This window comes from Macaca nemestrina, chromosome 9, assembly GCF_043159975.1.
Source record: "Macaca nemestrina isolate mMacNem1 chromosome 9, mMacNem.hap1, whole genome shotgun sequence".
NCBI lineage: Eukaryota > Metazoa > Chordata > Mammalia > Primates > Cercopithecidae > Macaca > Macaca nemestrina.
Window position 1 is genome coordinate 10942788 of NC_092133.1, and position 20439 is coordinate 10963226.

Consider the following 20439-nt stretch of genomic DNA (forward strand, 5'->3'; position numbering starts at 1 on the left):
ATGCAGGTAAGCTAAATAAGGTGGTGGGGAGGTGTGTGCCATGGAAACTGGAAAGGTATTCCATGTCCAAAGGAACAGCTCTTTCTCAGATCCAGCCAGCTAATGCAGTGAAGGATGCATTGCTCTGTGCCTGAAATTCTGCTTTCATTTATTCATTTTTACAACATGTAAGAATTTGAATTTTTATGTCAAATGTTTTGATTTTTAAATTCATGTTCAGCCTGATTTTCAAATTGAAGAGATTTACTTCTGAGCCTGGGTGCAGCCTGTGAGCCATACTCAGAGATCATTGAAGTCAAGGAGATGGTCAGGCTTATGTAGAACTTTGAAAGGCTGTAGGCAATACCAGTTACCTCCCTGGCCCCACTATGTTCCTGGATTGAGCTGTGGGGTGTGGTTTGTGTGTGTATAGAGGAAAGAGGAGTGAAGGAACTAGAAACAGCCCTCCAAATGAAGACTGACAGCCAGCCCCCCACCTGCACAGATGACGCTGGCATCCTCCAGGTGCCCACAGTTATGCCTGGCTCGGTCCCCGTGCATGCACTGCCCCAGGTGGCTCTCATTGCCCACACACTCCATGTCATCCAGCAGGACCTTCCCAGAGCCTGCCCTGAAGTGGGCCCCTGCAGGGGCTGCCACGGCATGGCCACATTGCAGCTGGCGGCACACAATGGCGGCCTCGGCCAGGTCCCAGAAGTCGTCACACACCGTCCCCCACATGCCCTGAATAAGAACCTCCATGCAGCCTGAGCACCTCCCTGTACCATTCAACAGCCTCACCTCCATCCAGGCTCCTGCAGAGACACAGCTGGTAACTGATGGTGGAATTTTAGAAGATGTTGGTGCCCTTGATGTAAAAAATCCCTGATTTTATCCGAGTAGCTGAGCTTCCTGTCTGTTTCCCTGAAATGGCAGCAGCTGCCCACCAGAGTGAAGTGCTGGTGGGCAGAAATTCCCCTCTTTTCTCCTCCCATAAAGAATCAATTCAGCTTAGAGGTGACTCTCTGGGCTCTGGAGTCAGACTGCCTGCATTTGCATTCCAGGCCCATTGCTTTCTAACTGTGTGGTATGGTCCTGGGCAAGTTCCTCCACCTGCCTGATTTCTCCTCTGTAAACAAGGTGATAGCAATAATGCTCATTTAGTCGAGTTTCTCTGAGGACTAAAAGGGGTAATGCATATAAAATGCCAACATAGCATAGCATGTGCATAATCAGTGTTTAATGAATATTCCCACTCTTGTTCTCTGGGACAAGTGAGAAAATGTGGTAGGAATTGACTTAGAGTCAGACCAATGATGCCTGTGGAACAAAAAATCAAGACCTAAGGCTCAGGGGCCCTCCCTATGCTCATTCGTCCTTTAAGAGCTGAGGAATATGAGTGAAATAAGAGTGTTCAACAGATAATCAATGCAGCAAAGTCAAATCCTAGATTACCTCTTTCCTCCCTATTCGGAGGAAGACACAGAGTAACCAATGAGCTGTGGGGTCTCCTGTGAGTGTGATGGGATGCATGCACCTCAAGCACCCTCACAAGGTACTTACAGGACCCCTGGCTGTAAATCCTTCCTTCAAGCATTGTCCTTCTCTTTGCTCGTGGAAGCTGTTGCTATCCCCAGGACCACAGGCTAAAACTCTGTCCATCCTACAGCTCTCCTCCCCTTGCCACCTCCATCGACCCTTCCTGGAATCCCCCAGTTGTAATCCTCTCCCTTCTATGTTCTGTACACCTTTCATGGCACTTCCCACCATCTACATTGATGGTGGTGGCCTAGTGTGTGTTTGACATCCTTACTGGATAATAGACACATTTGGGCAGGGACCAACAGATGGAGTAGGGAAGAGCATCAGTTTTAGAGTTGGAATAGGATAAGTTATGTAAGCTCCCTAAGCCTCAGGTGCCTAGCTTGTAAAAGGGGAATAATAACCAAGAGGAACAAATAAGATAATGCATGATATAAGCTTGACATATCATGGTTGTTTCATAAATGTTAGCTCCTTCACCCATTTTCCAAAGGACTTACCTGCTGGGGGCATGGGTGTGAATGGCAGGGTCACAGCCTCTGTTGTGGCTATGGTTGCAAATAATCCATCACCTGTCATAGGGACAAAGAGAGGCATCCCTAATAGTTAGAACATCCTCTAAACCCAACTTTAGAGAGATGAAGGTTTGAAAATTGACCCAGCCTAAAGGTCACAGTCAAATATGTAGCATCAGCTCCTGACTTAGCTTCTCAGAGGCAAGGAGAATTTGCAGGAATATGATCAGCACTCAGGCTTTGTGGTGGGCACAGCTAGTAACAGGGCTTTACCTGTGAGTATAAAACAAAGAGAGGCCTTGTTCATTGCTAGATACCTCCTAGCTACACATGGAAGGGAAAACTTCTGACAACAAGCCCAAAGAGAATGACTGGGCTCAAATGTGTCCAGTCAGTGTTTTGGTTGGCTCCCCAAGAGGCAGATTCAGGTAGGGAGGATCATCCACTCTCCCTTCTCTACCACATTCATCTATCACTAGTTAGAGCATAATGGGATGGAAAATACAGTACTTTTAGAACTTTCACCTAGTTAACACATTCTAACCCTTTAAACACCCATAAAATGAATTCTGAATTTTCTGTCTATTCCTTTTAGGAACAAACCAGATATATTTAGTTAAATGATTAAAGCTTTTGGTTTATTTCTAGATGTTTGCTGAATTTACTTGAACTCTTAGTAGCTTAAACCATGGGAGGCTCACATAACAAAATAAGATAGCCTCCATTTATATCCTATTAACTCATAAAATATCATTTAATTATTATTGTTTTATTAAAAATCTAAAATAATTATAATAAAATATTAATATTCAATAGAATCTACTAGTGAGTACTCAATTGTTCATTACATTATTCTTGATATTTTCATTGTTTTTAATACATTTTATAATAAAATAATCTGACTTTGATTTCCATGTCAGATGTAGTAACTGGTTGGGCGGTTAAATATTGACTTCCATAAGATGTCTATGTTTTACTCCCTGGAATCTGCAAATAGGTTACATGGTATGGCAGAGAGATTTTGCAGATGTGATTAAGGATACAGATCACAAAATGAGAGATTATCTTGGATTTTCTGGGTGCATCCAATCTAATCACATGAGCTCTTAAAAGCAGATAATCTTTTTTGGCTGAAATCAGAGAGGTATGGCAGAAGAAGAGGCAGGAGACATTTAAAAAGCATGAGAATGACTTGACTCACTGATGCAAGCTTTAGGATGAAGGGGTCATGAGCTAGGGAATGTGAGTGACTTCTAAAATCTAAGAACAACTCCCATCCAGCAGTCAGCAGGGAATCAGGGACCTCAGTTGTACAACTATATGTAACTGAATTCTGCCAACAACCCCAGTGAGCCTGGAAATAGATTCTCCTTCAGATTTCTACTGGCATCTTGATTTTTCCTTTTAAGACTTGAAACAGAACAACTAAACCCACTGGACTTATGACTTACAGAACTATAAAAATGACACATTGATGGTGCTTAGAGCTGCTAAATTTGTAGCAGTTTGTTATGGCAGCAATAGAAAACTACCATAATTGGGTGCAGATTTACTGTTCTACATGAAACAACTAAGAAATCAGACAAAATTCTGATCTTGGACAACAGGCAGCACAGGAGAGCAATCACTAAGAGAGAGTGAATGAACATGGGGAGTCCTATAATTACCCTAGATTATTAATTAGAGTTCCAGTGCATAACAGAGGGAAGTGGAACCCAGGTGGATCCTGGCAGACTTCTTCAAAAGATGGATCTGAAAATTCAGGGAAAACAAAGTGGCTAGAATTCACTGGGAAGTACTGGAGGTTGCCCACAAAGAGAGCTCCAGAGATTTTCGGAGAGTCTCTCTCAAGTTTTTATCTGAGTACTAATCAGCAGATGTATGTGGAGAAAATATCCATGACCAAGGTAAGAACTGCCTAAAAGGAGTAGAGGGAACAATCTCTGGTGATTGCACAGGCATGGGAATAGTTCCTTTTCCTACCAGCCAGAGTGAAACCAGGCAATCCATGAGGCATTGGGTATGGCAATCAGAAGGGTATTGCCCAGTAGTGGGGAAAATTAGCTCCATACTAAAGTCCGCTGTACTCCTGCCTAACAAAACTTAATCACAAGGCTTAAATGGACCAAACTGTTTCCAAGTAACTTGAGTGATTTAAAGTAAGATCGAGAATAAATGACAACTCATACTCAAAATGGTAAATGGCAACATTTGGTATCCAGTAGAAAATTGCCAAGGATGTAAACAAACAGAAAACTATGACCCATGATGGGAAGAATAAGTCAGTGGAAACAGACCAAGAAATGGTAAAAATATATAATTTTTACACTACAGAATGAAAACAATAATTATATCATACAATCAAGAAGGTAGAGGAAAGATGGAACATGAAAAGTAGGGATATGGAAGATATAAAAAAGACCCAAATTAAACTTCTCAAGAAGAAAACAATAATGCCTGAGATGAAAAATACACTGGATATGATTAACAGCAGATTAGATACTGCAGAGAAAAAAGTAAGTGAACTTGAAGACATATCCAAAGCTAAATGCCATGGGAAAAAAACGACTAAAAAAAAATGAGCAGAGCACCAGGGAATTGTGAGACAACTTCAAGTAACCTAATGCATGTTTAATTGGAGTCCATAAAGGAAAGGAGAAAAGATGGCAACAAAATATTTGAAGAGATAAACTTCTAAATTTGATTTTAAAAATCCTGTGACTCACAGATTCATGAAAGTCAATGACCTCTAGCCAGAAGAAACATGAAGAAAACTATCCCAACATATGTTGTAACCAAGTAGATTAGAATTCATGATAGATAGAATATCTTAAAAGCAGCCAGAAATGAAACACTGTATACAGATAAAGAAAGGTGATAATGACACTAGACTTCTTGACAGAAAGAATGAAATTCTGACAACAGTGAAATAACATCTTTAAAGCATTGAAACAAAAAGGTCAACCTAGATTTCTATACCCAGGAGAATTATCTTTAAAAAATGAAGATGACATAAAGATGGTTTCAGGCACAGAAAAGGTGAAATAATTTGTCACCAGTAGACCTGCACTACAGGATGTGTTAAAGGTAGTCTTTCAGGCAGAAGAAACAAGATGCCACATAGAAAAGATGTTTGTTATAAATCTTAAAGTAACCACTTAAAATAAAATTATACCTAGTAGACAAAAAAAGTAGACAAAATGGAGCAATAAATTCCAAAACAAAAAAAAAGAAGACAAAAACATGGTAAAAAAGAACAGGTGGAATGAATAGAAAACAATTAGCAAAACGGTAAATTTAAACAAATATCACAATGGTAGATTTAAACTTAACAGTGGTGATTTTTAAAATATACTCACAAATTATTTGATTTTCCTTCCTTCAAGAGGTAGGGTTTGCTTTCCCTCCCTGTGTTTTGGATTGAACTTAATAACTCACTTTTGATCAATAGTATACAGCAAAAACAATGACATGTCACTTCTGAGATTGAATTATAAAAGACTGTGGTTTCTGTCTTGAGCTCTCTCTCTCTCTCTCTCATCACTTGCTATGGTGGAAGTCAGCTTCTATTTTGTTCGCAGCCCTGTGGATAGGCCCATGTGGCAAGGAATTCAGAGAAGCCTACAGTTAGAAGCCATCAAGAAATTCAAGTCCTGAGTAAAAGAGCACATGAGGAATAGAAGACACCAATAAACCATGTGAGTGAGCTTGGAAAAAAGTCCTATTCTTGACCGTATGCCTGATTGACTGCTTGACTATAACCTCATGAAAGACCCTGAGCCAGGACCACCCAGCTAAGCTAATAAGATACATGACCCACAGAAACTAACTAATAAATATCTGTCATTCTAAAATAAAAATGTGGGGTAATTTGTTATACAGCAATGGATAACTAGTAAGCTGTATCTGTCAGTCATCATATTAAATGTAAATGGTCTAAACACCTCAAATAAAAGGCAGAGATTTTCAAATAGGATTTTTAATAAGCAAAACTCAAGTATAGCCTACCTAAAAGAACTCCATTTTAAATTTAAAGATATGGCTGGGTGCAGTGGCTCATGCCTGTAATCTCAGCACTCTGGGAGGCTGAAGTGGGTAGATCACTTGAGGCCAGGAGTTCGAGAAAGCCTGGCCAACATGGCAAAACCCCATCTCTATTAAAAATACAAAAAATTAGCCAGGCATTGTGGTATGCACCTGTAGTCCTAGCTACTCGGGAGGCTGAAGCAGGAGAACTGCTTGAACCCAGGAGGCAGAGGCTGCAGTGAGTTCGCACTACTGCACTCAAGTCTGGGCAACAGAGCATGACTCCATCTCAATAAGTAAATAAATAAATTTAAAGACACAGATAGGTTAAAAGTAACACCATGCTCTATCAGGCCGTGCCATCTTGGCTTATGCTAGAGACATAAATCTTGAACCAACCTGATGGTATGTATGATGGAGTGACAGCTTCAGGTTCTGTGATTGGAGTGGGACCTGGTGAATTGCCAGCACTTGATGATCAAAAGAAAAATCAACATCCTAACATTTACAGTGCTATTTATAATATAACACTTAGTAAAATCAGTCATTGAGTATTATTTGAAGGGAAAACAAAGAAGTGACTTCTTGTTCAGAAAACAGCCCCTTACCTGTGCAGATGACACTGGCATCCTCCAGGTGCCCACAGTTGTGCCTGGCCTGGTCCCCATGCATGCACTGCCCCAGGTGGCTCTCACTGCCCACACACTGCATATCATCCAGTAAGATCTTCCCAGAGCCTGCCCCAAAGTGGGCTCCTGTGGGGGCTGCCAGAGCCTGGCCACACTGCAGCTGGCGGCACACGACGGTGGCCTCAGCCAGGTCCCAGAGATCATCACACACGGTATCCCACGTGCCCTGGACGAGAACTTCCACACGGCCTGAGCACCTCCCTGTGCCGTTCAGCAGCCTCACCTCCATCCAGGCTCCTGGGGAGGCACAAGAAGGGGGTGCACTGGGGAGTGGCCTTTGGTGTCAGGACATTGCCTTAGTCTTATCATGTTGGGCTGATATGTTGCTGATGTCATAATACTTATATCTTCCATAAATATTATTTCGTAGGAAGAATAATAGTAACAATAATAATCATAAATTCTACCACTCACATCTCATGGGTGATTACCAATAGCAGGTGCCATCCTAAGTACTTTATAAGCTTGATCTTATTTGACCATTACATCTCTCTTGTTGGGTCTATTATTAACTGTTTTTCACATGAAGAAAGTGAGACTCAGAAAGTCCAAGTTAACTTTCTCAGGGTCAAAGTGGCAATGTGAATTGGAACTGGGTAGATGGATTAGTATTCCATGTGGCTTTCTAAGGCCAGTGAACTTTGTTATATGTATTTTCCTCCCTGAAGTTACCCTTCTCCTTCCTTCTCTCAAGCTGAGCCCTGTGCCTCTTGCCTGGGTCAGTTTACATGCAGAGTAGAGAGCTGATATAGCCTGTAGGATGTTCTGGCTTTCGTTCAAAGACCTGAGATCAAGGAAGAGAATAAGGTTTGAGGGAGACAAGTGCTTATTCTACCTTTATGTGTAACAAAAAGGGTATTTCCTTTGGGTTACGCAGATAGAAAGTTCTATGGGTCTTGGAAAATCTGGGCTGGAACTCCTACTCCCTGGAAGTGCCTCAAGGAGGCCAGAAGACCCTGGTGAGCAGTTGAATTAGACGTCTAGAGAGACAATGCCAGATCCCTGGGCTCCCAACTTACACATGTCACCTGAGCCCACACATGGCACAAGAACTCCAGAGGACCCCTGACCTGGGGAGTCCTCTCAGCCATGCCCCAGTGGACGCTGGCTAGTCTTTCTGTGGAAGTCACCTTGGTATGGGGGAATGTCCCAGACTGGAAATTACACAGTATTCTTTCTAGCACTAAAGACATTTCTTTGCTGCCATCACAGTTATACTTTAAATCACAGAATATTCACTTAATGCCTATCATGAGCAAGGCTCTATAATGAAGAGTTTACACCTTAAGGGCTTTAATCAGTGATAAGATGGAGAAAACAAAGGAGAAATAGTCTCAGATTATTTCTATGTCTAGTGAAAGTAATTGTTAAACTTCTAAAAAATCTGGAATTCTGGTGATTGTTTTATTTAGTAATTTATTGCCCTGATCATGATATTTATATTGACCTTCTGTGTTCTAGAATTTTCTAGAAACACTGGTGAGGCTTCTTTCTTAAGCCAATGGGAGAAGTAAAAAATAGAACCTACTACTCCATTAGATTTATTAAACAAAAAGTTTGAGAGTCTGTGACTCATTATGTTAACAGTGCTCTAGCTTACAAAATAGGAGTAGTCGTGCAATACAATACAATATAACATAACATCAGTAATCCAATGCAGAAATATTTTTCATATCTAACATATGGGTTGCTTTGAGAACAAGTTAGAAAATATATGTGAGGAAAAATGTAGTGGAAATATGAGTCGTTATGATAATCATAAGTAGATTATGCTCAGAAGAGAAGGTGAGGAAGATTTTCTAAGAGATTCTAGGTTAATCACCCTTTTACAGGCTCCAATTCTTCTGAGTCGGCAGCCTCCATTTCATAAACAACCCACTCCTACTCACGTTATTCAGTGTGACCATTACCTACCGTTCACAACTCAACCCTGCCAGGAACTATGCATAAAAAATGAACCTCTTTTCTCAACAAAGCTCCTGCGAGCAACCTGTGTCCGAAAATGGGGCCAGCTCACTGTGCAGCACTACAGACAACTGGGCAGACCGCCTATGGCTCAGCTCCAAGGAGGGCATACGGTTAGGACAGCTCTCACCACAGTCCATCGGTTCTGCCCCCAAGGAGGCTATGAAATAAGTCAGAATCCACCCCATGCCCTGATTTGAAGCAGTCTCATGGTGGGCAAATGCATCGTGTTCTTCCTCCCGAAATGCCCTTGTGGTGCTGGAGTCCAGTGGGTCTGAACGTGTTCATTACTTGGAAGAATGGAGAAGAGCAGGACAGACGCCTCTGTTGGACGTGGCAGGCACAGTGGGGTCCACGTGACTTTTAAGGGCCCCCCCAAACATGCCTTCATTTGTTTTAAAATCAGAAGAAATGACTACAATATAGTCTTTATACCAACACAACCATAAAATAGAACATATGCAAACATATCTGTGTGTATATAAATATACTTTTTTTTTATGGAGGTAGGGGTCCCTGAAGGCAAAAGTTCCTAGGGGCCCGGAATGTCAAAAAGTGGCCCAAGTGGAGGCCTGAAATGGATGAGAGACCTCTGCCTGCTGTGTAGTGTTTTTTGAGGAGGTAGCAGAATGACTGTAAGGCTAGCTTAGCGCATCTACACAGCCTTAAACTTCCACCATAGTATTTATTCAAAATACAGACGTGCACACACACCATTAGGCTTGGCCCAGTCAAACTGAGTTACTACTGATGTGAGTTACTGCAAAACCAGTCTTAACGGGTCAGAACGCTATAACGAGCTTTCTTTCTTTGTAAAGCAGATGTATAAGCCGTTCTACCCAGGTGAGAAAGAAAGAACTGGGATTTGGGTTCACACCTGATATACAATATCAGGTAAAATAAAAGGATATATCTTGCCTAATTGTTACAATGGAAAATATAAATTAGGAATTTCACATTAAAAGCTATAGAATAGGTGACAACTCGCAGCTGACTCCCTGATTTCCCAGTTATAGTCTTGATGTACCTGGGACATAGCAATTAGGCTTGCAAGCATATTCTCTTCCCCCATTAGCCCAAAGGTAGCTTTGGAGAATACTGTCCCACCACCAAAGGCAACTGGCTAAGCAGAGTCACATGGGCTTGGAGTCAGACAAACTTGTGCCCAAATGTTGGCTCTACCACATTCTAGTTGGGTGACTCTAGGAAAATTTTCTGTGCTTCATTTTATGAAACAGTGAGGTGAGGTGGGGGGAAAGGATAGCACTTGTAGGTGGTTGTGAGCATAGACTAGTGACAGCATCTGATTCTCTGCTTATCACATTATGGTTGTTCCATAAATGTGAGCTCCTTCCCCCATTTTCCCAAGCACTTACCTGCCAGGGGCACGGGTGTGGATGGGAGGGCCACAGGCTCTGCTGTGGCTGTGGTTGCAGATAACCCAGCACCTGTCACAGGAACAAACAGAGGCAGCCCTAATAGTTAGGACATCCCCTAAATCCAACTTTAGAACGCCAAAAGTTTGAAAACAGACACAGCCTGAAGGTCACAGTCAAACATGCAGCATCGATTCCTGACTCAGCTGCAACCTCCGCCTGCTGGGTTCAAGCGATTCCCCTGACTCAGCCTCCTGAGGAGCTGGAATTACAGGCATGTGGAACGGCGCCCAGCTAATTTTTGAATTTTTTAGTAGAGATGAGGTTTCACCAAATTGGCCAGACCGGTCTCGATCTCCCGACCTCATGATCCACCCACCTCGGCCTCTCAAAGTGCTGGATTACAGGAGTGAGCCACCGTGCCCAGGCTGCATTCTTTTAATAGTATTGTCTTTCTTAAAACAATTTTTGAGGTATAATTGATAGACCAAAAAACTGTGCAAGTTTAATGTGTATAGCTTGATGTGTTTTGATACAAGCACACACCCGTGATACTATCACTACAACCAAGGTAATAAACATATCCTTCACTTCCAAAAGTTTCCTTATGTCTCTTTCAGGTGTGTGGTAAGAACGCTTGACATGAAATCTACCCACAACAAATTTTGAAGTGCACAGTACTGTGCGTTAGCTTTGGCAGGATGTTACACAGCAGATCTCTAGAACTTATTCATGTTGCACAACTGAAAGCTTACACCCATAGAACGACAACTATCCATTTTCCTGAGCCTTTAAATGATCTAGTGTGTATTTAACAGACACAGCACATCTCAGTAACTACATGGATAGTGCAGGCTTCAGGACTTACTAAAGGTGACTATTAGCATTGTCCGAATATGAATTATATGATGGTGTAATTGAAATATCAGCAGTTACAGGTGATGGAGAAGTGGAGACAGAATCAACTAGCATGGTCAAATGAAAATGGATTGTAATGGTGGTCACTGAGATGTAATTTAGACGTCTCTAAGTTGGATACTTCCCAGACATAAGGCCAGGTGCTCTAGTTTATTTCTTAAAATCGAAAGATATGAGGAGAATCTTTAATAATCTTTTTCTCTAACACACGCTTCCCCCATCTCTTTTCTTCTTACTCTGCATTTGTGAAAGTATGTGAAATGAGAAGACTTGCGTGATCATGTTCTTTTATAGTAAAATTACAGGTGATCAAACACAAAGCGAAATTCAGACCATCTCAGGGTCCTCTTGTTCCTTTCCTCTCAAATCATTGAATCTCAAGTGATCTTTTAGCAGTACCTAGTGACGGTGCAGAACCACTGACTATCATTCATGCGACTTAGAATCTACAATAAATTTACCATAGTGGCGGAGGTGATAGTGTCCTACCTGACGATGCTGAATGTGTAGCAGTTGTAGGAGAGAGCTGAGTTGAGATGGCAGCAGGTAGAACTGTAATAAAGAAGCACCTGTGAACAGTAAGTAACTTGAGGGAGGGGTGTTTGGCCAGGGGCTCCCTATGATTTCCCAAGACGTGGTTTTGCCTCAACTCTGAAGTGACCTCTGAGTAAGTGACAGTAATGCTAAATCACCTCTTAGCCGCCCTATCTTCAATCCCATTAGGCTCAATCATCCCCGGCCTGTCTCTCTCCTAGATTCAATGTTCAGGTGCGGGTATTGGTGTTTTGTGATGAGGGTTTTGTGTTTTGGGTCTTAATATTCTTCCTAAGAGTTGGCCTGATGGTCTAGATCATGAAGACTGTCTGGTACTTTTATTTGCATGTTCTGCATGTTTTATTCCTAAGCCTGTTTTGTTCCTAACATTTCTGTTGCTGTTGTGTTAGCAAAAAACTTCTTTATGGCTCCACAGTCCCACATTCTCTCCTGCTCTACAGACCTAACTTCATGCCACATCTGGCCGTGGGAATTAGTTATAATGTCCTTAAGGAACATTGACAGAAGCAAATGCAGGAGATGGAGAACAGTTGCTTCTCTTTTTGGATTGACTTGGGTAGATGCTCCCCCTCTTCTGTCATACCCTTCTTGTCTCTACTTGCTGTTTGGTAACCGTATTTCAATGTATGTTCTGAATAACGTGACCATTTCTGCACCACTGAGCAGCAGTAACTATAAAATCTATTTCATAAACGAGTGCAGAAGGCTGAGTATTGGCCTCCCCAAGGATATCCACATTCTATCCCCGCAGCAAAAGGGTGAATTAAGATTGCTGGTGAAACTACAGTTGTTAATCAGTTGCCTTAACATTAGGAGATTATCCTGCATTATCAGGTGGGCCCAATGGCATCACAAGGGTACTTAAAAGTGGAAGCAGAAGGCAGAAGAGAGTCAAAGAGAGATGGGAAAATGCTAATCTCTCCACTGGCTTTAAAAATGGAGGCCTGGCCAGCAGCCAAGGAATGCAGGTCACCTCTAAAAACTGAAAGAGGCAGGAAATGGATCCTGTTTTTCCAGAGCTTCTAGAAGGAACACATCCTGCCTGACACTGCTCTTAGCTGAGACCCATTTTGGATTTCTGACCCCTAGAACTTCAAGATCATAAATTTGTGTTGTTTAAGCCACTAAGTTATGGCACTTTGTTAGAGCAGCGATGGGGAAATTATACAATAAGTAAACATTACATGCAATCAGATTATTATTCCTCCAAAAAAAAAAAGAAAAGAAACATTTCCTTTATAAAAATTAAGAGAGTTTGGATACTCCCAGAGAAGCTGGCCAAACTGAAAAATTAAATAATTACAAAACCCTATGTTCCAAATGGTTTCCAGTATTTTAAAAATAGTATTGTTAGCTCTCTTTTTTAAAGAGGTTAGTGAATCTTTTGGAGTGATGTCCTGAAAATCATCTCCATCCAAGCTCAGTTATAAGGGGCAGATTATAATAAGCCACTGAGTAAAATAACTCAATAGCCACTCTTCCACGTACTTCCCTCCTGTATTGGGTGGGAAAACAGAAAAGTCCCAGGGGAAAATAGCACAAACAAGTTATCTTACCTGATAATATGATTGCTGAATTTCCATCACCTATTGGTAAGAATAAATTGAAATCGTTCTTATTCTATTAAATTGAATAACTTTTACTTGACTTGACTATTGGTTTTCAACGTATCTTTAATGTGACAGGTCTAAAATACAAAATGTAAAATATCATGAATTCCTGGTGAAATCAGCCCCTGGGACTTAACAGGCTCTCAGAAGTCCTGTATTTGCTGATTTGATTGCTTTTAACACAGCCTAGAAAGAAAAGCCTTAACATATAATACTGGCTCTTCAGAATGCCCACACACTGACAGCAAGCCAGTTACCAGTGGTGCTTTGGGCCACCTGCCTGTCCTGGGCAGTGGTTACCAACTGGAAGCAAAGTAAAGATGGCCATGGCATGTCCACACATGAGCTGTCTTCTCAGCTTGTGCCTCCTTCAGGGCCCAGGGACCATCATCTGGTTCCTCCTGGACCCTTTGCAGACATTTCTATTAATCTTATATATGTTATTATATATACTATTATTACATATTACATATTATAATATGCAATATACAATACTATATTTTAATATCATTTTATACTATAACATATTATAATTATATATTAGATTAGATTATTTTATTTTATTAACTATTGTATTATAATTTATACAATATAATTTAATATATAATAATTATATATGTATATGTTCTGCTACAAATTTCAAATGACAATAAAATACATATATCTGCATAGCAAGACCAGAAAAATAGAAATATAAGATTAACAAGCATATGAATGAAAGGAAAATCAATGGAAAAATTACCAACCAACTAAAAAAAAATCCTTGGCTATTGCTGGTATTGATCATTCAATTAAGCTCTGAACTTCCTGGAGTTTGAAGGCAGATGGAAATCATCATGTGTAATGGAATTCTCACTGCCTGATAAGTGGTATCCTCCTAAAAAAAAGTCATTGCCTTTGTTTATTGAGTATTTTAACACCTAATATAATGTTTCCAACAACAATTTACAAAAGTGGCAGAATGTTATATATCTATATATATATTTTTTTCACTCAAATATTTATTTAGAACCTATTATGTACCAGGAACTCTCCTTGGCTATGAGATAAACAAGATTGCCAAAGTTCCTTCTCTCACAAAACCCACACTGTGGGGATGGTACAGGAGGACGCAGATGAGCAGGACAATGGAAAAAGAGTACAAAGACTATCTTGGGCTGGCCGCGGTGGTTCACGCCTATAATCCCAGCACTTTGGGAGGCTGAGGTGGGCGGATCACTTGAGGTCAGGAGTTCAAACACCAGCCTGGCCAACATGGTGAAACCCCATCTCTACTAAAACTACAAAAAATTAGCCAGGTATGGTGGTTCACGCCTGTAATTCCAGCTATTCGAGAGGCTGAGGCAGGAGAATTGCTTGAACCTGACAGGTGGAAGTTGCAGTGAGCAGAGATGGTGCCACTGCACTCCAGTCTGGGTAACAGAGTGAGACTCCATTTAAGGGGGGAAAACAAAAGGCTATCTTGAATGGTGTGAATACATTAGAGCATAAGAGTGAAGTACAGGCAGGTACTTCCCTTCCCCAGCCACACTGAACCCCACATGACAGGAAAGAACATATGCTAAACGGTAATGAAAGAAACACAATTTACCAAGCTTTTTCCTTAAAAATCTTGGTGATAAGAATCATGTTTTTAACAGCTATTCCACTGGAAAAATGAAAATAGCAATATTAGAGAATAACCAAAACCCTCACGATTGAAGTGAAAATAAAGCTAATTCTTGCAGAACAAAGAAAGCAGTCCAACGGCATTTTCAGCTTAATGGAAGGATTATCTTAATGGCCCAGGAATGCAGAAATGAAAAACAATGACTGTCGAAATATGGCAAACTGGTCCCTCCCACTATTTATTCCATTTGTCTCTTTATTATCTGCCCATTACCTGCCCAGGTAGCTTCTAGAATAAAAAATGTCAAGTCAGTACAACAAAAGCATGAACTTACCTGATGCAGGCTTTAAGTACTCAGCCTCTGTTAACATACAGGAAAAGAAAAGATCTACCTTAGAAAAGGGTAGCTGCCTCTAGAGATGCTTTAAATCCAAATTAATTTTAAAATGAAGAAGAAATAAAGCATTGACCCTCCCTGCCTTAGTTCAGGTGACTTTAATTAACCATGAAATATATTAATTTTTTAGCATAGTGTGTCCAATAACACATGTTCAATTCAATTGTGGCTCTACCGTGTCCACTGTGCAAACCCTATAATGCCTCCAAAGAGGAGAAAACACTAATTATACACACGAAACCGTTAGGTTGAATGCAGTAGCTTTATAGACTAGATTGCTTTGATGGAATTCTATGCCAAAACTCCAAATAATTTTTGAAAATAAAAGGGTTGGAAAAAAACCAAAAAACAAAAAATGAAAATGAGCTGTTTGAATGGACTTAAAAAGCTAGTTAATGATATTAATATCATTTAGATAAAGTCTTTCTGGTCTAATACAATTAGAAATTTTGGCAAGTGACCGAGTTTACTGCTTGGTCAGACCTGCTAAATTATTTGCTTTTTCCCCACTGGCACACAAATTTATGCCGTTAGCACTGGTAGTATGCTAAATTAGCCACACGTTTGGTGGAAATTTGTTTGTATATCTAAACCAATGGTTCTCAGGGGCAATTTATTCCCCCAAAGGACACTCAGCAATAGTGTCAGGAGTAGGAGTGCTACTGTTATTAGTGGGTAGAGGTGAGGGAGGCTGCAAAACAGCCTGCAATGCGTAGGACAGTCCACCTACAACAGAGAGTGACCTAAACCCTGTCCTAGACTGATCATGACGATGACTCTTTGGTTAAAGACTTGTAATTAGCAGTCATGGCCTGAGCTCCCAGTCAAGACAAACTACTGCTATTCTAATTTACAAACTCCTTGTTTTGTCACCTTCAGTTGACTGCAGATTTTTAGTGGGAAAAAACCTTTGTCTCTTAGTTCACCACAGTGACCTGAAGAAAGAAAGAACACCCAGAAAGTGAGTCATATCACTGTTGACTCCTGTTTTCTTTCACCATTCATTTTGAAATCTAGGCTTTGTCATGGAACCACCAATATCTTCTACTATTTTTCTCTGTGAAAAATCCAGTTCAACATCTTGTGGCTAATAAATTCCTGAGCTCAAGTTGAAGTTCTCAAATTACCACTGTGTCTTTACTTTTGGCTCGCCCAAGTGGCAGAGATGGTCAATTACATAGGTGTAAGCACTGCCAGTGGGGTGAGTGGAGATGCAGTGAGGGGCACCTATGGAGGGAGAGGTGGCCATTACCTGCACAGATGATGCTGGCGTCTTCTCTGGGGCCACAGTTATGCAGGCCCCAGCCAGCATGAGGACATTGTCCCAAAAAATTCTCTTTTCCAGTACAGTCCACATCATCCAGCAGAAATTCACCTCTGCCTTCACCAAATTGAGCCTCAGCAGGGGCTGCGAGGGCACGCCCGCAGTGCAGCTGCCGGCACACCACGTCAGCTTCATTCATGTCCCACTGGTCATCGCAAACCCTGCCCCACTGGCCATGGTAGAAAACTTCCACACGCCCAGAGCACCTGCCTGATCCATTCACCAGTTGCAATTGTGGCCAGTCTTTTGGGAAAAATACAAGATTACTGCATGTTAGCAGAAGGCACATATTCTGTATTAACCTATTTGTTTCACCTTGCAATAAGCATTTATGGAGCACACACCAGGGCAGAATAGATAGTACTGTGGCTACTGTGGTTAAACTAACAGATCCAACTCTGGCTGTCACAGAGTTTGGAGTCTAGTTTGCAAGTCTGGAGGAGGCAGTCATATTAATCTAAAATTACATGGAGATTCGCAACTATGCTAAGCGCTAGGAGGCAGTATAATCTCATGATGTTTTGAGAGTATATAATGGAGTGGGGTGGGATTTGGGGATGTCTTTCCTAAGAGATGACAATGGATCTCAGGCTTGAAAGAGGAGTAGGAAGAAGTTACATAGACAAAGAAGGATGGGGAGAAGGACAGAGCCTTCCTCTGTGAATTAACAAAAAACAAAAAACCCGTAGAGATTTATGAGTGAAGTGAAAGTTTTGGGATTCTCAGATAAAACCATTCTGTTTGGTAGTGTTTGTAGGGTTGGAGATATAACCATCCCTTTAGCAGCAAATGACCCTCCAAGCTATATCAGCCAGGAAGTTAGAAAATCTTAACTTACCACCAGGAAATGGCATTAGGATCTCAGCATCTAAGAGCAGAGAGAAATAAATGAGGTATCATTGTCATGCAAAATAGTTTACCCAAGTTTACTGGGCAAGCATCAGCATGTATGTGATGGCCTCCTGGAGCAGATGTTGAGCTAATGGCATACTTTGAGAAATATATCCAGTAGGTTCTGATCAGTGGCAAGTGAGAAATTTATCATGCATCTAAGTCATGTACAGATCGATCTTTTAAATTGGATTATTTGTGCAAATGCATCTTCTGCCAGAAAGACAAAATGCTTATGGAACTGTATTCCTAAGACACTCATAAAGGAGAATGCTGAAGGACTCAGGTTAACAAATAAAGACTGTGCTTTTCTCATTAATCTCTGAATTTTCTAAACAGAGATGCAAAGGGACTCTGTTCTGAGGCCATAGTCACTGCCTTTCCAGCCTTAGAGGCATTATTTGGGTGTCCAAAGTTAGGATTTTCTTTAGTCTGAGTTTAATAACATTTTTGCATGATAATTTACTAAACCATATTCATGTCATCACTTCATGATTTTCTAAAATACATTTAGACAATAGTTTGGGGAGCAAAGATTTCCTCATGGTTAAAGACAAGGAAGTTACCTGTTTTTTCTCTTTCCTTGTTGAGTCCTTTTGATTAAATTCAGTTGTTTTTTTTTTTCTGCCACTCCCCAACCTCTTGCAATGCATTATGTTGGCAAATACAATCAAAGGATTAGGGGCATTAGCAGATGTTCTGTTAAAGATGTAGTAAAGTGTGATTCTTACCAAAAGTTTGCAAGTGTTCATTTTCATACTCTATGAGAAAAAAAAAGACAGTTAAATGTAAACTGAGTCTATTGGAGATGATAAAAATTCTGGAGTGCCTGTACTTGCTAGAAGGATCTGCTGTTGCCCCATTACTAAGACTCCAGTGAAAAACTTCAGCCTAGAATTTGCCTTATGTATGATTACTTCAAAAAGGCTTAGGGCATATCTGGGAAGGAAAGACCTTTTGACTCTTCAATATTCATGGAAATGCAAACATTTTAGTGCAAACTCCACTCAGGAAGAGCCCACTATGTGCAACTAGGGTTGGGTTTCTAAGTTTCTCACCACGAGATGGGATAGAAGACCCCACAGGATAAATAGGCGTCTTCCTAAGGGACCGAGGGTACCTAATGTTTTTGAGTATTTACAACTTTGTTTTTGTATTAAAATAAATGTGGCTTAATTGTAACTTGTAAGTAAAACTGGGTGACTTTTTAAAGTAAGTAAAGGATTTCAAAGAGAGTCTGCTTAGGGCATGGAAACCTGGGCCATGCTGTTTGGGGGTATTTGAAAAACAGCAGAACTGACTAATCCATTCACATCCAGTCCTCTCACTCATGTGGTCAATTACTTATTTCCCCAATTAACATTCATTGACTTTCTCTCAACATCACTGGAGGCAGAGGGGAAGAGCACTTAAGGAAATGGAACTGGGGAAAGTGTGATCCCCAAGGATGGGAGAAGGTGGGTCCCAGCTCCTGTTTAAGTAAATTAGGGCAGTTCAGCACAGGGGTTCCCTGCACCTGGGGAGCTCGGCAGGATTTGGGGGACGTGAGTGTGTTGGGGAGGCCTGACGTAGGTGAAGAGGGTGAGGCTACTGGCAGAGCATCAAAGACAGAACTCCGAAATTTTGAAAATTTTTGCCTAGGTGCAGGGCAATTTTTCCAGAGTGTAGACATTTTGGTGCGGGAGACAGAGCACTGGATGTGGATTCCAGAGACCTAAATATTTGCCGTGCGAGTTTGGTCAAGGCATTTAACTTTGACTTTGCTTAACCTTGTCTCTGAATCCCAGTTTCCCTATTTGCAACGCAAGGCTCATAAAACAAGCCTCTGCCGAACTGCCGTAAGGGTGGAACGAGATAATGAACAGGAGGTGCTCGGGAAACAAGAAGGAGCTCAGTGACTGACATCAGGGTTGTGCTTTGAGACAGCCTCTTAGACAAGACCACTCGGAGACCTGTCATGCTTGAAGCACATGACCTGTGAAGGCTACAATAATGACTGAGTGAATCTGCCCAAGATTCACTTGGTATGAGATTATCCACCTCAAAAATGACAGGATACATTTAATTAACTCTAATCAGTAGAGGAGACAGTCAGAGGAAATGACTGGAAAAGAAATTAGACTAAGGCTAATACTTGGGGAAGAAACTATAGTTAACTTTGCTTTCATTATTGATGCAGCTATTAATCAACGATCAGCTAATGAACAAATAGTTACTACAACCAGTAAATTCAACTGCACATGCTTGATTCTGAAGCAGAATCAAGATTTCTTCACCTCACACTATTGACATTTGGGCTGGAAAGTTCTGTGGTGGGAGCTGTCCTGTGCATTGCAGGATATTTCACAGCATCTCTGGCTTTTGCCCATACAGGCTAGTAGCACCCAAGCTGTAACAATCAAGAATGTCTCCAGACATTGCCAAATGTCCCCTGGAGGGCAAAATCGTGGACAGTGTTTTTAAATTGCCTGAGGCAAGATTTATATGTAAAATACTTTGCTACCTAGATTGTTCTCAGCCCCTGTCTCCCACCTTCCCTCCCAAGGGGCCTGGTGCAGGACTTGCTGCCTAAGAGAGTGGCAGAGTCCTCTTTCTGCCCACCCAGGCTGCCTGGAGCACCCCCATGAGGCAAAGGTAAATTCCACACAGGCCTGCTGAGGACTCACAGGAAGGGCTTTGGACAGTGTCCCACTTGGTTCAATAACAAGGCAGGACCTCGGGGTCCAGGAGGTGGGAGGGCCTGGGGCCACCTTTGCCCTGCAGGCTGGTGAGAGGCTTTGGGAATGATGGTTTAATGGACCGGAGTTCTCCTCCAACCCCTTAACTGCTGTCCAGACGAAGCTGCCTGCAGTGGGAAAGGTCCCAGCCACAACAGGCCCTTGTCTTTGCAGTCAGTAGGAGAGGTGAGGCGCCTGCTAGCTGGCAGTCACATGTAAGTCCATCCCATGGAATGGGGACGTTGTGTTCACTGCTGCATCTCTACAGCCTTTGGCAGTAAATATTGTTGAATGCTTAACTCCTGGCCACTTGGTGATGTACCTAA